This window comes from Schistocerca serialis, chromosome 2 (assembly GCF_023864345.2).
Source record: "Schistocerca serialis cubense isolate TAMUIC-IGC-003099 chromosome 2, iqSchSeri2.2, whole genome shotgun sequence".
Classification (NCBI taxonomy): domain Eukaryota; kingdom Metazoa; phylum Arthropoda; class Insecta; order Orthoptera; family Acrididae; genus Schistocerca; species Schistocerca serialis.
Genome location: NC_064639.1, coordinates 963,339,114 through 963,357,361, shown reverse-complemented (window position 1 = coordinate 963,357,361; position 18,248 = coordinate 963,339,114). Strand labels below are relative to the sequence as shown.

The 18,248-nt window shown below is 50.6% G+C and overlaps 5 non-coding genes across 5 annotated transcripts; 1 reads left to right on the top strand and 4 right to left on the bottom strand.

The window, feature by feature from the left end:
- Window positions 1–8,002: 8,002 nt before the first annotated feature.
- Trnae-uuc (transfer RNA glutamic acid (anticodon UUC)) lies at window positions 8,003–8,074 on the bottom strand. Its single transcript has one exon. It is a non-coding gene; the product is annotated as a tRNA-Glu (tRNA).
- Window positions 8,075–8,402: 328 nt separating this feature from the next.
- Window positions 8,403–8,475, bottom strand: Trnam-cau (transfer RNA methionine (anticodon CAU)). The gene has a single exon. It is a non-coding gene; the product is annotated as a tRNA-Met (tRNA).
- A 6,487-nt stretch (window positions 8,476–14,962) lies between these two features.
- On the top strand, window positions 14,963–15,034 carry Trnag-ucc (transfer RNA glycine (anticodon UCC)). The gene has a single exon. It is a non-coding gene; the product is annotated as a tRNA-Gly (tRNA).
- A 582-nt stretch (window positions 15,035–15,616) lies between these two features.
- Window positions 15,617–15,690, bottom strand: Trnai-aau (transfer RNA isoleucine (anticodon AAU)). The gene has a single exon. It is a non-coding gene; the product is annotated as a tRNA-Ile (tRNA).
- A 2,329-nt stretch (window positions 15,691–18,019) lies between these two features.
- Window positions 18,020–18,092, bottom strand: Trnam-cau (transfer RNA methionine (anticodon CAU)). Its single transcript has one exon. It is a non-coding gene; the product is annotated as a tRNA-Met (tRNA).
- Between the last annotated feature and the right edge of the window lie 156 nt (window positions 18,093–18,248).

Here is an 18,248-nt window from a genome sequence, read left to right as displayed (position 1 = left end):
GCAGTCTTCCGCCGCAAAATCTTGGCGCTATGGGACGATGAATGGCGCGAACTGACAATGTCCAATAAACTCCGTGCTGTCAAGGAGACGACGGCTGTGTGGCGGTCATCCCTGCGAGCCACTCGCAGGGACTCGGTAGTTCTTTGCCGGCTCCGCATTGGCCACTCCCTGCTGACACACAGTTATTTACTGCGCAGGGAGGACCCTCCTGTATGTCGCTGCGGGGCGGCTTTGACAGTGGCCCACATTCTGTTGGCCTGCCCCCTTTTAGCTGTGGTCAGGCAGACATTTGCGCTGCCTGATACGCTCCCTGCCCTTTTAACAGACGACTCCGCTATGGCTGACTTAGTTTTACGTTTTATTCGGGCAGGGGGATTTTATCATTTAATCTGAGTGTTTGTTTTATTTTATTGTTTTGTGTTGATTCTGGCCTTTGGCCTATGATTTTACACTGATTTTTAATGTGTTTCTAAGTGGTTGGCTTTTCCTTTTTTATTTCTATGGTCGGCCAACCACCGTCAATCTCTATGTGGTTTTCGTTCGTTTTGTCTTGTCTTTGTCTCAGTCTCTCCTGTTCTGTATCGTCTGTGATCTGTTCCTCGTTTTTATTCTCTGTGGGTGTTCTTTGTCTTTGGAAAAAGGGACCGATGACCATAGTAGTCTGGTCCCTTTAATCCCCTAACCAACCAACCAACCAACCGCTCTCCTGTGTGACTGCGACGGTGACGAGCGAGGTTGTAGGAATCTGAGAATCCTTTGCCACACTGTGGGCAAGTATAAGGCCAGTCTCCAGAATGGATGCGCCTGTGTTTAGTCAGTTTGCTCCCTTCTGTGAAGGCCTTGCCACACTCTAGACAAGAGTATGGCCTCTCACCGGTGTGGATTCTCTGATGGGTAGTCAAGCTGTACACTTTTGTGAAGGACTTCCCACACACATTGCAAGGGTGAGTCCTTTTGGCTGCCAATGCACGAGCATCTGAACTCAGTTTTGCAGGTGTCACTTTATTGGCTCTGAGCACTATGGGACTGAACTGCTGAGGTCATTAGTGCCCTAGAACTGAAAACTTGTTAAACCTAACTAACCTAAGGTCATCACACACAGCCATGCCCGAGGCAGGATTCGAACCTGCGACCGTAGCGGTCTCGCGGGTCCCGACTGCAGCGCCAGAACCGCGCGGCCACTTCGGCCGGCCGTCACTTTATTCACTACACTTGGATTATTGAAAGGTTCCTTACTCACTGCACCGTGAGACTGAGAAATTCCACTAGATAACGTCCTCTCTATTATCCTATCATATTCCTCCTTATACTGCGTGTATGGCGGAACCATAGTTGGTGTTCCAGAGTAGAAATATGTTTTTTTTTAACAAGAGGTGGAGCCCCTCCACGCCCACACCGGCATGATGGCCAACACAAAAGGTCTACTGCCATCTCTGCATGAGGGTTAGTATTCACTAAAGTGAGGTGTCGCAGGATGTGGGTACTGCGATGTTTGCGTACGTCTGGTTAGGATTAACCATTAATACGCGCTCATCTGGAGATAGATTGGTCGAAATCTGAGGAAGGGTAGCGGTTTGAAGGGCAGAGGAAAAAAAGTGCCAAGGCAAGAGCCAAGGGAAAAAAACCTCTGCGAAAGTTAGGTCGGGCGGCAAGAGCAGTAGCGGTTGTCTTGCTGCCTGCGATAGGTTGTGCAAGGATAGGCTTTGTTAGTAGTGGGTATCATGCATGTCGATACCTTGACGTTGTGCGTTTGTGCTGCTCGGCGGCTGGCGCTGGGTGCTGGTACAGAGTCCTCGTTCAGCGTCCTGCAACCTGCAACAGTTATGTTTGTTATCGGTCTTGTGTCCGATAGGTCATATACCGGAGGCACAGTGTGAGGGAGTGTTGGGAGATTGTTCGTGCGTCTGTGGGCGAGCTCGTCGGTGTCCCTGCTGTGGCCTGTTGGTCGGCTCTAATAGCAGCTGGTAGTTGCCAGTCAGTATTGCTGATATGCAGGGGCTTACCGACGTTTGTCGCTGTTTGCGTATGTTAGTTTACCATAGGTGGTTATGCCCTAGCTAGCAGTGTCTTTGGTCGCTTGTGTTTCCACCTGTGGTTGTGATCGTAGTTTCCCAGAGTGAGGATGAAAGGGTTGTTCGAGTGTCTCGAGTTCCTGTATAGTCGTGTGGCGTGTTTCTTGAATACTTCCTTGAGGGTATCAAGGCGGTATTCATGGTGAAGATCCACGGTGCGTGTGTAGCGTGGAGCATTGCTAATGATTCGTAGCACTTTGTTCTGTATGATCTGCAGGCGGCGCAGTCGTGTGGGAGCTGCATATCCTCAGACGGGAGCTGCGTACGTCATCAGAGGTCTAATCAGTGTCGTGTATAAGGACCTCGACACCCTCCTATTCAGTGTGCTTTCCCTGTTGAGCATTGGGTAGAGCTGTTTGAGCCTCGCGTGCGCTCGGTTGGCAACGTATTCGATGTGGTCCCCCCATGTAAGTTTCCGGTCCAGCCAGACGCCAAGGTATCTGACTTTCTCTCGGAAACGTATTGGGCGTGTATGTAGTGTTATCGGTCTACAGTGTTGGTGTTTGCGCAGTAGTTTCGGTCTGCGTGTGAACAGAACTGCTTCGCACTTGTCGACGTTTACTTTAATAGGCCATCGCTCCAGCCAAGGCTCAGCTGTTCTGAGTGCTGTCTGTATTCGTGAGTTGATGTTCGACGGTTTCCAGTCTTGCGCGAGGATGGCTGTGTCATCCGCGTAGACGGCTAACGTCGTGTTTCGTGTCGCTGGGTAGTCATTAATGTACAGGTTAAACAAGATGGGCCCCAGAATGCTTCCTTGGGGTACTCCAGCTTGGATACCGTGTTGTGTTGATTGTTTATCCTGCACGTTAGTGTTGAAACATCTGTTCGTGAGATATGAGTGTATGAGACGTACGAGTCCGTCTGGGAAACCAGCTTCGCTTAGTTTGCCAGAGACGATCGAAAGCCTTTTCGATGTCTAGGAACACGGCCCCTGTGGCTTTGTTCATGTTGTAGCCGTGTGTTATATGTTCGACTACGCGGAGGAGTTGTTGTGTTGTCGAGTGGTGATTCCTAAAGCCGAATTGCTCCGGTCTTAGGGTGTCGTTGGCGATGCAATGCCTAGTGATACGTTTTAGTATTACCTTCTCAACAATCTTGCTGAGCGAGCACAGCAGACTGATGGGTCGGTAATTTTGTGGGAGGAAGTGGTCTTTCCCTGGCTTCCTGAACATCAGGACCTTGGCCGCCTTCCAAAAGTCAGGGAAGTGTTGGTGTGTCAGGATGGCATTCGTTAGGTGTGTGAGGTATTCTACGGCTTTATCCGTGAACTCCTGGAGGACACGGTTTTGAATGCCATCAGGCCCAGGGGCTTTTCTAGCGTTGGTGTGCTTGATAGCCCATGTGACTTCATTTGTGCTAGCACGTCTGATTTCGTCGCGCGAGGGCTGGGCTACAAGTCGTGTAACCTCCTGGTCCGTTTCAAGTGTGAATGCTGGGTCTGAGGGAACCAGATTCGGCATGAAGGACGCTGCAAGTGTTGTGGCCATAAGCTCTACCTTCTCCGTCGCGGAGTAGGCTGGGCCGTCTGGTCCTTGTAACGTGGGAATGTAATGTTTCTCCCCGGTGAAGTGTCTGGCCAGCTGCCACACGCCAGGACGTGTGGTATCCAGCCGAGCGAGTTTCTGTCCCCATTGTTCGTTTCTGAATGTTTGGATTTTATTCCGTATTATGCCCTGGAGTCTGTTGACGTGCAGTTTATAGAACGGGCGCCTGGTACGCTGCCAGTATCTCCTGAGGCGGTTCCTCATTGAGATAAGGCCCAGGATTTCCTGGGGCAGGGCCGTCGAGTGTTGTCTTGGTGTTGTAAATGGAATGGCGTCAGTCATTGCGTCTTGGACGGCAGTTGTGAGAGCCTCCACAGCCTCATCGATTTGCTGTGTGTTGTTAATTTCGTGGGTGTCAGGAATGCGATTATCAAGCGTTTCCTTGAACAGTGTCCAGTTCGCACGCTTGTAGTTAAGCATCCTGCGTGGTTCGATGTCCTGCAGTGTCTCTTCCATGTGCAGTATTACAGGCATGTGGTCTGAGTCCAGATCGTTTTCAACCGTTAGGTTGAGTGTGCATGTGATGCCCTTTATGAGGGCTATGTCTAACACGTCTGGCCTATGTCGGGACGAACGTGGGAACGTCCGGCCCAAGTATAATGTAGTTTCGGCCTAGCGCGTGTTCGTACAGTTTCTTGCCGTTGGAGGTTCGTATTCGTGAGTTCCAATCGGGGTGTTTTGCGTTGAGGTCTCCAGCGGCTATTACCCGCGGTGCTATGTTGAGTACTGTGCTGATATCGCATGTTACTATGTGATTAGGAGGATTGTATAGCGATACCAGTGTGGTGTTGGCTCCGTTGAACTTGACCCTGACGACCGTAGCCTCTAGTCTTTCAAGTGCTGGGAGCTCGATGTTCGTGTGGTCTATGTCTCTGTGTGCAATGATTGCCGTGCCGCCTCCCCTCCTGCCATCCGCTCGGTCGGTACGATAGACGCAATAACCTGGGAGGTTTAGTTGTTTGCGAGGCGTAAGCAGTGTTTCGTTCACAAGAGCGATTCGGATACCCTTTCGCTCCATGAACGCGGCCATCTCGGCTTTTTTGTTTGCGATCCCGTTGGCATTCCAAAACAGGATCTGTGTGATTGTGTTTAAGTCTGCGTTTCGGGGCTGGTGTGGTGTATTATCCATGTAGTAGTGTAAAGAGCGGTGTGATAGTGGCTTGGAAGCTAGTCCAGTTGAGCGTACCCGACATGAACTGCATGAAGAGTTGTGAGACACACCCCATAATCTTCGTGACTATTTCGGTGGTCGTGCGTCCGGGGAATAATGTTTCCATTATTCTCTGGAATGTTGTTGTGATGTTGGTCATGTCGGCCTGGGAGTTGTTGGTCGTGTTAGCGGCCGCTTGTTCCAGTGTTGGCGTTTGGTGAGGGCTGGCCTGCGAGTCGGTTGTTCGTGTGGCAGTTGTGGGCGCCTGTGTATTTTCTGAGGTGAGTGGGTGTGTTATGTGGGTTGTTGAGTTGGTGTCCGGGATGTGTTCGTGGGTGTTGGTGTTCTGTTGACTGTGTACTTGTTGTGGTGCGGTCGTGTTCCTCGTGCTGCGGCTGTTTCTCCTTCTCCTCCTCCTCCTCCTCCTCCTCCTCTGGCGCTGTGGTTGTCCCTGTGTGGGTGCGTTTTCTGTAGCCTGTGGTGGGCTGCAGTTCGCGATCTCAGGGGGTAGGGTGGTGTTGTTGCTTGTTTCGTGTGGTGTGCCCGGTGCGGGTGTGGTGTCATTTGTTGTGCTTGTCTGTTGTGTGTCTGTTGCTGGGGGTGTTTGCTGAGCGTGTTCTGAGCTCTGGGGCTCCTCTGAGCGTCCCGCGCTGCTGGGGCTGCCAGCGACCGCTCCAGCGAAGGATATTCCACTTCTTACTGGGCGCGGGGGCGGTTTTGGAACTGTGATGGCGGTTGGTTTCGCATGTTTCGCGATTTTGCGTCTCAGAGCTGCTTTGTATGCAATGCACCCTCTGTAGTTTGCCGGATGGGCAGCACCACAGTTGGCGCACTTGCGAGGTGCTGTATTGGGGAGTTTGCAGCGTTGGGTTGTGTGACCGCCAGCGCAAATGCGGCAGCGGGGTGCGAGACCGCATCTGATACCCGCGTGCGCATAGCGCTGGCAGTTGTGGCATTGTTGGGGGGTGCGCGGCGTGTTGTACACCTCTACATTAACGACCATGTGAAGAAATAATTTTAACTTCAGCAGGTCACGGGATTTGGCTGTGTCGGCCAGCTCCGCCATGTAGTTATGTGACGGTCTCGCTGTGCCGAACTCTGGCATCCGGTTTACCCGAATGCACTCCCACCCGAGAGCAGAGAGTTCGTTGTGTACCGTGTCGGTCGGGGTTCGTGAGTCTATCCCCTCAATCACGTACTGTTGTGTTTTTTCCAAGACTGTCCTGTACGTGAAGTGTTCTACCTTCCTTTCTTTGAGAAAGGCCAGTAGATTCGTGTAGTCTGCCTTGTTCGCCACGTACAGTGCGGCGTGTTCCCCGGTGAGTTTAGAGTAGTATATTGTGGGGCTGTGCTTACTGTTAAATTCTTTGTTTAGGAGACTTAGGTCTCCATAGTTGTGAATGATGACCGGTGGGAAGCCAGTCGCGGTGTTGTTTGTGTTCTGCGTAGCTGCGTGTATGTTTGTGGTTGCTGCAGTCGCAGGGTTGTTTGTGTTGGTCCCTGTGTTGTTATTGTTTGTTCGCGGCGTGGATGGTGTTGGCAGCAGCGCTCGGCCGTTGCCTCGTGAGTTTGTGGGCTCACTTGTTTGCGTAGTTGGCTGCTGTTTGCGCCTTGGGCCGACCTGCTGCCACGGCCCGTCTTCATCTGTGTTTGTTGTGTCCTCTGTCGGCTCTGGATCCGGTTCCGTCGGTGCCTGGGCCGCCAGAGGTGAAATAGGGGGCATTTCCTTCTGTTGTTCAGCAGGTGCCTGTGTGTGTGGTGTGGGTGTTTCTGTTCGTGTGTTTTCGCTGCCCATCAGCTCTGCGATCAGCTCCAGCTGTTCCGCGATCTGCTGGTCCTTCAGGGCAACCTGCTCCTGGAAGGTGGACAGTGGGACGGAAATGATGGCGGGAGTAGCCGGCATTACCGCCTCTTGTGCTGCAGCTTTGCTGCGGGTGAGTGGTGGGGAAGCACAGGAAAGATCGGACATCTTCGCTGTTTCAGGAGTAATTATTTATTTGGATAGGGAAGGATGGAACACGACAATTTTGCTCTTTTTAAGGAGCGACAATAATGCTTTTTAGCGAAAGCGCTGTGTACCTTGTTCCTAGAGAAGAGGGGTGTCCCTACGACCTATCTGCGCGGAGTGCAATGCGCGGCGCAAGAGAGCGCGGGTTGAAGAGAGCGGCCTACAGTGCGCGGGGTTATCCGACGTGAACGGGCCCCTGACACTGAGATTACCCTACCAAAGAACTGGAGAGTCCCGCTGGGGAGATTTGCAACCGAAGTTGCAGGAAGTGGAGCCGAAGCTCTTGCCACTTAGCGCCCGAAAGCGTTAAGCAGCTTGCGCGGGTTCGTGCCGCTCAGAAGAGCGTCACTGGCAGCTACGCCAGTTGTAGCTTATTAGAGACCACTCCAAGGAGCTGTCCGCGGGCAGCTACGCCAGGTGCAGAGAGCAGCGTTCCGCTCGGGTCGGCTGCTCGACTGCGAGTCCTATCTAGAAATATGTATATGGTTCACTCATTATACTTCTCATGTCTTCAGCATTGTATGGAAACTTCTGTGTTCGGTCACTGCTACTTTCTCTTCCTGAGTTAGACACCGACCTTTCTCTAGAATGAGCAAAGCTGCTTTCCTTCTGCACATTATCAGTTTGGTTTTGCTTAAGGCATAATGGCTGCAACTGATCCTGCTGCTGCGGTTGTACTGCTTCCTTTTCTTTCTTTGGAGCATCGGTGGACTGAAGCCTCGTAAGGCCGCTAGTTGACAAACAACCAAACTCCTCTTTGATACCATATGAATCTGCTAAGTTCTGAAGTGTTTAATCAGCTGAAGATTTCTCTTTCGTCAAATTAAACATGACTGCAATTGCACAAAATCGCAGACCTTCAGTAAACAATGCAGAGGAACAAGTAAAAATGATTCCTTGACACGCATTTTTTACGCACACAAACACAAAATTCAAAACAAAACATAGTGCAATATTATATCTCCAATGCACATTCCTATACCATCACAGCAGTAACCTTTACTGCCAACTGAGCTAACGGGCCTCGGCAGATGCAGATGCAGTTGCTCAGCCCTACGCTGGAAACAGGTGGCATGAAGCCGTACACCATTTCTGTGGTCGTCGTGAGTCTGTTTCCCTAGTCTACATTCTGCTGACGGTCACGAAACAGTAGCTATATTGCGAGCAGGATGGGAAACGGCCGCTCGGACAGCTCAAACTTGTCAAGATTCGTGTGGAAAAAATTCCGTTCCGGTACCGGGAATCGAACCCGGGCCTCCTGGGTGAAAGCCAGGTATCCTAGCCACTAGACCACACCGGACGTGGGCGTTTCTTCGACGGTTCGGACGGTCGCTTGTCGCATTTCGTGTCGAGTCCCGCGTCGGCGCCCCGCTCTCTTTGCGAGCATCTTAGCGCATACTGACTGGCAAGGCGCGCACCTCAAATGTCACAGAGCAATGCTTTTGGCTTCATGCTCTGCTGGGAGAAGAGGAAAAGGGAAGCTGTAAGTAGCAATAACAGGAAGTAAACATTTTCCCGCTGAAGCGTTGAAACGTCGTGGATAACAAACAAATACGTTGGCGCCCTAGCAGCAGCAGCAGCACCACCACCACCACCACCACCACCACCATCAGTGACAGAAAATTACATGCCCCAGGTGAGGATCGAACTCACGACCTTAAGATTATGAGACTTACGCGCTGCCTACTGCGCTACCGAGGCACGGGTGAACCGCTTGTCCTGGAAACTGAGTAAGTACCGTACCCAATGTTAGACGTAGAGACACTGTACTTCCTGGATAACGTGTTCTGTTGTTACACGTGCATTGCCGGTCCAGTTGATTGCGGTGTTGCTGCAGCTTTTGCAACGATAGGCAGCACTCTTTGTCGTTAAAGTTCAGTGCCTCGGAGGCACTGGGACACAGCAACTTGTGAGGCCAGGCCGACGCTAGACTGTAGAACATGATGCGAGCGTCCTAGTGGGGACCCGCGAGTGCTGCGTTCTCGGTCCTTCTCGAGGGAAATCCAGCTGTACATTCTTGTGGATCGTGCATGTCAAGCGCGCAAGCCACACGGCAGCATTATCGCGAGAGAAGCAAAATGATGCATCGGCCGGGAATCGAACCCGGGCCGCCCTCGTGCCGGGCGAGCATTCTACCACTTTTTTTTTTTGCCTCCCAACTCCCCTTATAGCCCTCCTTGCTCTCACCGAATATGCCTTCATCGGCGATCTTCAACGCTATCATACTCGTATCTGTTGTGGTATACGCGCGTCGCCGACGGCTGCTGGCTTGGATCACGGTGTGAAAATCGAGAAATAAATGAAAATTCTTCCACAAAATCAAATCTTCCGTCCGTCCATGGAATGCACAATAAAAGACACTGTACCTCTTCAAACGATGAAATTGCAAAATTAAAATATCCATCCTAAAAGAAGCCACAGGCGACGAGTAACGAAAAGTCGTAGGAGAGTTCTTCTTTAAAGAAACACAATAAATTCCATGTCCATTGTTGGAGAAATGGATGCGCGTGGAGAAGACAAACGAAAAACTCACTCCGAAGATCATGAGAAGAAGATAGTAAAAGGCAATGAAAATAATATTGGCACTTCCATGTGAAAAACGAAATGCTTCACTGCTATAAGTCAAATTAAAGAAATAAAAGATAATCTTCTTCTGTAGCGCATAATCGTCTCACAGATCCATCAAAACAATCGGGTCAAATTCAAACAAAAATGATTGAAACGAAAAATAATAGATAGCATCTTCAGACTTAAATGGAGTTTTCAATGTATCAATGATTGAACGTCTTCGCGTAACCATGTTGTAACGCCACACACAGAAAATTGGCAAAGAGTTCGTTATAATGTTTCAGCCGCTGTACATGGGAATGTGCATCCCACAAGTATGCTAAATAAGTATGTACGTCCTTGACTTGGCAGTCGAGAATGGCGAAGACTGTGTGACCTAAGAGCCACACCATGGTATTGTGCTTCGCGCGAGGGAAGGGCTTAAACCCTGGCGCAAGAACATCATTGAGAGTCACGTGCGGGGGTGTCGTCCTGTTGATCAGAGCCACCATGACCCTAAACAGTTCCCAGATGGCCGACACAAGGCCACATTGAAAGCGATGCTCCCGTGTGTCTGGAACGCCGCAAGCACCACAGTTGGCAGACGGCAGCAGGCGGATGTCCGCGAGACGTTGGTTTGTGGCCACCGTATTGTTGACCAGTTTATACCACTGGGACCGAACGCCGGAGGGCAACACGGAGTGATGAATATTCAGCCACACTTGCCGCCAGTTGGTCGCGGGGAAGCGAAGAGCGAGCTTGTGAGGGAGTGGCCTCCCCACCATTGCCGCATACAGTCGGCGAACATTCCTGTTCCTGTCCAGCGCCGTTTCCAGTACGTAGCTCCGCTGCAGGTAGTACGCTCTGACGTAGCCGAGTTGATACGGAATGCCCAGCACGGACACCGGTGCGCACTCGGAGGGCGGCCGGTAAGCGACGAGCATGGCCGCCGCCGTACCATCAGGGCTGTTAGCTTGCAAGGTGGCCATGCGGTGCACCAGCAGCGCCGAACACTTCCTGGAAAAATCGACGAGGCCGAGTCCTCCGAAGGTGGTGTCGAGGACGTACGTTGCCGCCCGAACCTTGAAGATTTCGTGGCACCACAGGAGCCAGTACGCGGCCTGCGAAAATGATCGGGTGAGTGGTCGTGGAACGTCCAGGAGTTGTGCCACGTACCACGCCTTGGAATACATGGCGCTGTTAATTAGGTCGACCTTCTGGAGGAGGGTGAGGCGTCGGCTGGCGTAAGTCTTACAAAGGCCTTTGACATGATTTAGCAGCCGGCTCCAGGTGCGCGCCCGCATCTGTTGTGAATTAGCAGTAACATTAAGGCCCAAGATAATGTGATGACGGACTACGCGAAACCAAGTCTGATCGGGATCAACTTCACAATTTCCTAAAGGAATCATTACGGTCATCCTTGGATTTATCAGGGCACCCCACGCACGTTCATACCTCCTCAGTAAGGGCCGGATGTGATGAAAATCGTTGTCGTCGCCGATAAAAACACCTACGTCATCAGCGTAAGCGAGACATTTCAGTGGCAAGATGAATATCCACGCCGCCTATCGTGCGGTCGAGCGCACGCAGCAGTGGGTCCAAAGAAATGACAAAAAGGTACATAGATAAGGGACAGCCCTGTCGCACCGACCTACGAAGAACTATAGGTGGTGTTCTCCGTCCATTAATTGTCACCACCGAACTGGCTCCTGTCAGGAAATGGCGAATCACGCAAATGAAGCGGAGGCCAAAGCCCATCCTTTCCATAACATACATCAAATAATCGTGGCTCATCCTGTCAAACGCGTTGGCAAAGTCCAGAGAAAGAACACCGGCTGAAAGCCGATGGACGGCGGAGTAAGCGATGATGTCACGATAGGTAGACGCTGCATTGAAAATAGTCCGCCTCTTAACGCCGCAGGATTGAAATGGACAGATGACTTTGTCCATGACTGCCTGTAACTTCGCTGCAACACATCTGGCCGCCAACTTGTAAGCAGCATTCAGCAGCGTAATTGGCCGCAGATCGGTGACACGACACGGACCCCGTTTTTTGGGGATAAGAACAATGTGCCCTGCGAGAAACTGACTCGGGATGACGAAGCCGCGAAGCACTTCGTTCACCAGTACCGTAAACTTGTCCCCTACAATATCCCAGAAAGTAATATAAAAGTCTGTAGGAAGACCGTCGGGTCCAGGCGACTTGCCTGTCGTGCTGGCTTTCAAGATCTGTAACACGTCCTGATTAGACACCTCTGCAACCAGCTCTTCACGGTCAGGTCCGGACATGCAGTCGACTAAGTCATGTAATAAAAGTCGCGTGGCCTCTCCGTCCTCGGTAGTATCGTGAAAGAGGAAGTATAATAGTCGGAGATATGACGTACAATTTCGTGCCGTTGCGATAAGACAATCCCCGCATCAGTTTCTAGCGCATCAATATACTTTTTGCGAGCCTGTTGCTTCTCCCTGGCCAGATTATAGAGCGAACACTCCTCGTCATCGATGTGGCATAACGGACGGCTCCGAACCGTTAAACCTCTCGACATTTCCCGGTGCAGCCTCAGAATCTGGGTTTTAATTTTGCTCAGGCGGAGTCTAATGTTGGCGTCGGGGCCAACAGGTGCAGTGATAGCATCCTGTAAGCACTGCTGATAAAATGCTAACGTACGCCTGTGCCAGTAACTCGCTTCGCGACTATATAATTGCGCCGCCGTCCGCAAAATCGGTTTGGCATGCGCCACCCACCACTCGATGCAGGATCCGTAAGTGTGGAACTTTGCTAAACACTGCTGCCATGCTACACGTATCTCCGCACGGAGCCCTTCGGCACCCAGATGGCCGGTATTGAATTTCCAAGATGCCGGAAGAGATTTCGTGCGACAGCACTGCAACCGCAAAACGCACACGTAGCCACAGTGATCACTCACGTCGACAGGCATAACTTCGACTGCACATAAAGCGTCTGTGAGCTCCCGTGAAACGTAGATCCTATCAATTCGACTGGCCCCCCTAGTAGAAAAGTGCGTATACTGGCCGGCCGAAGTGGCCGTGCGGTTAAAGGCGCTGCAGTCTGGAACCGCAAGACCGCTACGGTCGCAGGTTCGAATCCTGCCTCGGGCATGGATGTTTGTGATGTCATTAGAACTAGTTAAACCTAACTAACCTAAGTTCTAGGGGACTAATGACCTCAGCAGTTGAGTCCCATAGTGCTCAGAGCCATTTGAACCATTTTTGCGTATACTGCGTCATAATGGGATGGTAGTGACGCCACGTATCACGCAAGTCCACTGCATTTAAAAGGGTAGTCAGTTCAGCACATTTAGTGGGGGTGGGGGTGGGGTATTGGTCTGCAGAGGCAACAACACAATTAAAATCGCCACCCAAGATGATGGGGCGAGCCGTAGCCAAAAAGGGGCATACGTCCGTGGTAAAAAAACGAGCGCGTGTGCGTTTTGATCAGTCCCCGAAGGGCACATAGACGTTGACAAATTGGACTCCCTCAGTGACACACGCTAAGACACGACCATTGGGGAGAAGTTGGACGTCCGTAGGTTCAAAAGACGACTTATATAAAATCGCAGTGCCACAATTATTATCACTATTCAGATTGTAAACAACATCATAACCTGGGATATTGCTAAAAACGTCACTAGATACCTCTTGGAGAATGGCAATACTAAAATTTCCATGAAATAAAATGTCTGTAAAAGCTGCTACCTTGTGCACCGCTGAGATAACGGCAACGTTTAATGCCAAAACAGAAAACATACTCGTTGGTTGTGGGTGCGTTGACATTTTAAGCAGATGGACAATACAGAGCAAGAGAAGAAACACCAACGAAGTGATAAAATGCCGGACTTATACTTAAACGAACAGCAGCTGGCATAAAAATGGAAATTTCAATAGGTCTTAAAACACTATAGTGGTTAGTAGCAATTCTACAAAAACATGGCACGACAATACACTGGACGCAGTACAAGACACAGTAGTTTCCAGGTCAAATGCAATGTAGGTGGACTCATGACAACGATGTGGGTCTGCGCACATGTCTACTGGCCACCCTCGTCCTCCTGCTGCTGCCACCACGGGCTGTGACTATCAGGTGGCGGGGGTGGTCGTGCGTCGCCCGACGACTGGGCGGCTTCCGCCTGGCCGCCGCGCGATGTTACGGCCGGCTGTGACGGCACCGAATATTTGCGCGGGCGCTGTGGCAACTGCTCACTGCCCTGTTATAATTTACGCTTTGCAGCAGCAATGTCCTGTTCCTTCCCGGCACTGAGAAATTGTTTCAAGTGTGCAGTGTGTGCTCGAATCTTCTCTGTCCTGGCGGGGCTGCTATGACGGGAGGAACCCTGTGACATTGTCTCACTTTCACTGCCACTCTCCGTGGCTAGCGGATTCGCGAGGGCGGCCGGGTTCGGATCCTTGACCTGTTTACCCTTGCCCCGCTGGCGACGTTGCTTTTTACTTTCCGCTGAAGGCGTTACAGTATCGGCAGAAGTTGGCACCGGGAGGGGCGGCGGGGGTAAGGAAGCATCTGTTGCCTCCACCGACTTCGATGGAACGGCATCAGTATTAACAGGGCGTACGTCCCTTTTGTCATAAAGCCGGTCGGTCGGGGCAGGCGGGTCCTGGACAACCTCCATTTCCTCCTGCCAGACAGTCGTGTTACTATGTTCCGCGACGGACCTGTCGTCGACGGAAGCAACGGCCGTCGGTCGCTCGCTCGCTCGGTCGGTCGGACCGGTAAAGGATGTTCCTGCTACAGTCTCACTCATAAGGGGCACAAATTTATCGCTACCACCCACAACATCTATGCGTGGTAACTGAACTGGCCGCCGCCGAGGGCAGTCACCCTATAAATGTTCCGTGGAATGACATACGGCACATGTCGGCGGTTGCCCGATATATGAGACCTGTGCACGAACCCCACCGATTACAAAGTAGGAAGGAATATGTTGTTTCAGATCCATCCGTACACTACGGACACCACTAGCAACTTTATAACGGTATGCACTAGACCATTTCTCCATCGTAATGTTCAGAACGTCACCAAATCGCGAAAAGGCACGAGATAAAACTTGATCAGGGCATTCAGGTGGTACATTAAAAACAGAGACAGTTAGAATTTCAAACCCTGACGCCACAATTTGCGCATTACTAATACTGCCGTCTGCATGTTTAAACCGGCGACTGTCACCAAATTTAGCAACAAATTTTTCACACATGTCCCCGGACGCAAATTTCAAGAACAAGCAGTACTGAACATAGTCCAATTGAAAGGTGTCTACGATTTCTTCCGGTATCTTTAAGTCGTCGAATAACCATTCGTGTATTTCAAATGCGGTAGGGCGGACAGTACTTCTATCAAAGACACAATGAGCGGTGTTAGCTCTCGAAAATGTCGACATTTTATTACTTACAAATCTTCAAAGCAAAAATCACGAAGAACGAAGCGCCTAAGTCCCGGCGACGTAAACAAAGCCGCAACAGCCCCGCACATCGCGCGGATGCGCTGTCCCAATGCGTCTGGATGTGCTCCCCTAGCCTACCTCGAGATGCGCCTGCCAGGTACGATCACCTTCGGCCGCTGCCGACACGCGGGAAGCCGACACAGCGCGGAGGCGGGGCGCTCGCTTGTGCGGTGGTGGTGTAATGGTCAGCATAGTTGCCTTCCAAGCAGTTGATCCGGGTTCGATTCCCGGCCACCGCAGCAGGCTTCTAATTACGCGTATGAGTACTTTTGCCACGCGCTCTTAAATTATTGTTTTTTCGCCCTCTTACTCGCTGCATACCAGCCTTTAGTGTGTCTCGACTTGTCTCGACTTTGCTCAGCTGACGCTCTCAAATCGGCCTATATCAAAACGACAAGCACGAGAAACGACTGAGAGAGGCTAAGGAGAAGCGAGGCGATGGACACACAGCACGCCCCCTTCATTTCACGGTGGCGTCTCCCTGACCGAATCGGGCTGTAGCTCCGAAAACAAAGGAGAAACAAAAATAGGAAGTAAAACTGCCAATAGTGCCCTGTGTTCCCATGCGCTCACCCGCGCAAGTACTGACAAGGGCCAAAGTTGTTACGCATCGGCAATCGGACATTTTCTTTTATTTTCTCTTTATCGGTTGAGAACCAGTGTATTCAAGATATTATGGCCATTGCCGAGTGAATGCTGTAGTGCTTCCCGACGAGTCGGGTTCGGATCCTCTGTCAACTTCCACGCAGGGTGATGATCTTTTGGTCATCACACTCGCCAGCTGAAATCGGCGCTGCCTTTTCGCAGTAGTAAAAGAGTAGTGGCCCGTGGGGGGCTCGAACCCACGACCTTCGCGTTATTAGCACGACGCTCTAACCAACTGAGCTAACGGGCCTCGGCAGATGCAGTTGCTCAGCCCTACGCTGGAAACAGGTGGCATGAAGCCATACACCATTTCTATGGTCGTCGTGTGTCTGCTTCCCTAGTCTATATTCTGCTGACGGTCACGAAACAGTAGCTATATTGCGAGCAGGACGGGAAACGGCCGCTCGGACAGCTCAAACTTGTCACGATTCGTGTGGAAAAAATTCCGTTCCGGTACCGGGAATCGAACCCGGGCCTCCTGGGTGAAAGCCAGGTATCCTAGCCACTTTTTTTTTTTTTTTTTTTTTTTAATAGGTTAATGGTGGGGGCTCCCTCCAGAATTCTAAAACAAAGACTAAGACAGAACCTTCATTTTAAGCGCTGGTGAAGTTAAAAATGCTTTTAAAGACGGGGTTCTCTCCGCTAGTGTCGCTGTCGTCGCTGTCATCTTCTCTCTGGATTGTCCTTCTTGCGTCCTCTTTATCTGCATACCTAGCTTCCTCGAGCCTGTTGGCTTCTTTCTCAACCAGAGATGTTTTCCCTACACCTATCATGTCAGAGGGGCTGGTAGTCAAGACATTGACGACACTCCTTCCGTAATTCTGGAGTGCATCTACTTGAGCTCTTCTGTCTTTAACCCAGACGGCCTCTAGTGCACCCTGATTATTTTCTGAAGAATATACTAATGCATTGACGATGACGCTGGCTAGCACTACGGTGGCAATTGGTCTGAGTTCAGAAAAATAGCCATCATCGATGACCCTGGCCCAGGGAGCTGATCTTTGAGGCTGAGTTCTCCTTTCGTATTGGTGCATATAACGAGAGATGTTGGTCCATGATTGTTTTGTCTTGTCCCAGAGGGTTAACTCACACAGGTCATACCACCCAACATTTAAGATACTACAAAGTTCACTCACCATGTGTATCATTTGCATTCCGTTGTATGCTGTATGAGTTAATACTGATGCCGCAAAGATGGCGGCAGATCCCGAATCAGTGGATGACGCGTAATGCATCCATTGTTTTACAATTTTGCAAAAGACGGTAATTACTCTTGGATCATTTTTATTCAAGTAATCGGTGGCTTCCTGTATGGCTGCTGAGCAGGGTGGAGCATACTCGATGTTTTGTAACCTGAGTAGATTTAGAATATTCGTACGGTATTGTTTCTTCAAGAAGGCGGCACTCAACTGATTTGTATCTTTAACAAGGCCTCTCATAAGTGTCATGGCTACATAGCCGGCAACTCGTCTTAGTATGATGACCCCAGTGCTTTGTGCACTGGTTGCAGGGACTTTCTCTAAGATCTTTCGGACACCATCTAGAAAAGCCTGAAGACTATTGTCGGAGTATGAAAACAATAAATCTTTGTTAATATTCGGTGGTGGCTCCGCTGGACTTGAAGGATCTGATGCCATAACCCCCGAAGCTCCAGCCTCTGATTCGGAAGATAAAGCAATAGTTGGGATGGACCCTGTTTTCTCAACCAACTTGATCTCCGTTGGAGAAGGGGGAGCCTATGAGTCTTCTAACTCTTGTGTGTCATCCATTTCCCCTGGGTCTAAGCGAGGGGAGGTGAGACATGTTAAAAGATTGGTATCTTGACTGTCAGTATAATCACTCTCATCCCATATTACATCCATAGCCGTGGAGCAAGCCGATCCAGGCATTTGACCGATGGCTGCGAGAATGATGTCTGATACTTCAAATCCTCTTTGCCGCTCTCCTTTGCAATAAAAGTTGAAGAATCTAATTAAAACTTGTTTCTGAACAGAACAGGTTCGAAGAGAGCTTGGGAAATTCCGTTGTTTGGCTATCTCCTTGCACTTATCATCGTTCCATCCTTCCTTTTTGGCGAATGTGGACCTGGATATCGTAGGGTTGGTTTCATCTCTGATAGTGGCGAAGGATTCTAAGAGTTGATTTAATTCTTGCCTAGTTTCCTTCTCATCTGATGAGTGTGCCATCGTGGTGTAGTGGTAATCGTCGGTATAGACTCACGTGTGTTATCGGGTTACAAGGATCATGTATTGGATCTTCTAAAGCCACTAGACCACACCGGATGTGGCCGTTCCATTCGACCGTTCGTACGGTCGCTTGTCGCATTTCGTGTCGAGTGCCGCGTCGGCGCCCCTCTCTCTTTGCGAGCATCTTTGCACATGCTGACTGGCAAGGCGCGCACCTCAAACGTCGCAGAGCAATGCTTTTCGCTTCATGCTCTGCTGGGAGAAGAGGAAAAGGGAAGCTGTAAGTAGCAATAACAGCAAGTAAACATTTTCCCGCTGAAGCGTTGAAGATAACAAACAAGAAATACGTTGGCGCCCTAGCAACGGCACCACCATCAGTCACAGAAAATTAAATGCCCCGGGTGAGGATCGAACTCACGACCTTAAGATTATGAGACTTACGCGCTGCCTACTGCGCTACCGAGGCACGGGTGAACCGCTTGTCCTGGAAACTGGGTAAATACCGTACCCAATATTAGACGTAGAGACACTGTACTTCCTGGATAACGTGTTCTGTTGCTACACGTGCACTGCCGGCCCAGTTGATTGCGGTGTTGCTGCAGCTGTTGCAACGATAGGCAGC